Below are 1618 nucleotides of genomic sequence, written 5' to 3'. Positions count from 1 at the left end.
TGCTTTATGAGATTTTGAATTGGGCAGATTTTTATTGTGAGGATTAATACTCGAGAGGGGAACGTTCAAGCAATCAAGAAACGGATAGAACAACTTAGGTTGGTGTGAGATCGAGAGATAAACATTGCCTAGGTAACCGAAACAATTTTAGGTTGTGAAATTGAGAAGTGGAATTCTAGGAATTGTTTCTAGAGTGGAACTTAATGAAGGTAGGGATGAATAGTTGTATAGAGATATAGGCTTGATATCACCTACACATTCTTTATGCGGCACTCGAGAGAGGGTATAAGGATATACATCACTCTAGGTTCTTGAGAATGTTGAGTTAGGTTAGGTACATTACTACGGAGAAACATAATCGCAATAGAGTGAAGTCAAGACCCTAGCATTTTTATCATATTGATTTTCCGTTCTAATTTCAGCATGTATTATTAATTACTGTCATCTTTCCTTTCGATTTAGTTTTCCTTTATTTTAGTTTTTTTTTGAGTTTATCACATCCAAAATTGATCGCTTAGATAAAGTTAAGATATGATATTCACAATAGTTAGTTTATATTCTTAACGTCAATCCTCGTGGGACGATATCGGTCTTCAGACCACTTTATTTCTTGTACGACTTGTGCACTTGCAAGCGTAGTCAAATTATATTGCAATAAGTTTTTGGCGCCGTTGCCGGGGATTGAACGGCTAAGAATTAGATTACTATAGTGAAGAAATATCTTGTTTTAATCTAAGTCTTTTTTTTATTTGTATATATTTATCTATTTTTCTTTTGTTGTGTTCGTAGGTGCATGCAAAAAGCACGTGGCTCGGAACTCTTGCCTTTAGATTCAGAAATCGAACGAACTGTTCGAGCATTAACGAGAGAACGACGAGCTAGGGCTAAGAACATGGCCGAGGAACAAAACCAAGCAGACCAGCAACGGACGTTGCGAGATTATTTCAAGTCCGTAGTGAACGAGAATTATTTGGGCATCCAACGTCAACAAGTCAATGCTAACAACTTTGAGCTCAAGCCGGCCCTCGTCAACATGGTCCAGCAGAACCAATATGGAGGCTTGCCGCACGAGGATCCCAATATCCATTTGGCCACTTTTCTGGAGATTTGTGACACAGTGAAGATTAATGGAGTGAGTGTCGAGATCATCCGTTTGAACCTCTTCCCATTCTCCTTGCGAGACCGGGCTCGGTCATGGCTTCAATCTTTACCATCAGGAGTGTAGCCGCATGGGAGGACATGGCCCAAAAGTTCCTCATCAAATTCTTTCCGCCCTCCAAGACGTCTCAACTGAGAGCCGAGATTACTCAATTTCGGCAGTTTGAGTATGAACAATTATATGAGGCGTGGGAATGGTTTAAAGAGATGCTCCGCAAGTGTCCTCAACACGGTATTGAGGATTGGTTCCAAGTTCAACTTTTCTACAATGGGCTTACTGGGCAAACTAAGGCTTATATTGATGCAGCGGCTGGTGGGACCATCTTGTCAAAGACAACCGGGGTCAAAGACACATGGGGATGCACTCAATCTCTTTAAGGACATGGTAATGAATAGTTGTTAATGGCAAAATGAGCGGTCCACTGTGAAGATCGCAACAGGAATTTATGATGTGGATCAA

The 1618-nt window shown here is 40.6% G+C and overlaps 1 non-coding gene across 1 annotated transcript; it reads right to left on the bottom strand.

Moving 5' to 3' along the window:
- Positions 1-1287: 1287 nt before the first annotated feature.
- LOC112092629 lies at positions 1288-1394 on the bottom strand. Its single transcript, XR_002902672.1, has one exon. It is a non-coding gene; the product is annotated as a small nucleolar RNA R71 (small nucleolar RNA).
- Positions 1395-1618: the final 224 nt, after the last annotated feature.

Source organism: Morus notabilis, unplaced genomic scaffold, assembly GCF_000414095.1.
Source record: "Morus notabilis unplaced genomic scaffold, ASM41409v2 Scaffold717, whole genome shotgun sequence".
NCBI lineage: Eukaryota > Viridiplantae > Streptophyta > Magnoliopsida > Rosales > Moraceae > Morus > Morus notabilis.
The sequence above is the reverse complement of the archived record's forward strand: the minus strand, read 5'-3'. Positions and strand labels throughout refer to the sequence as shown.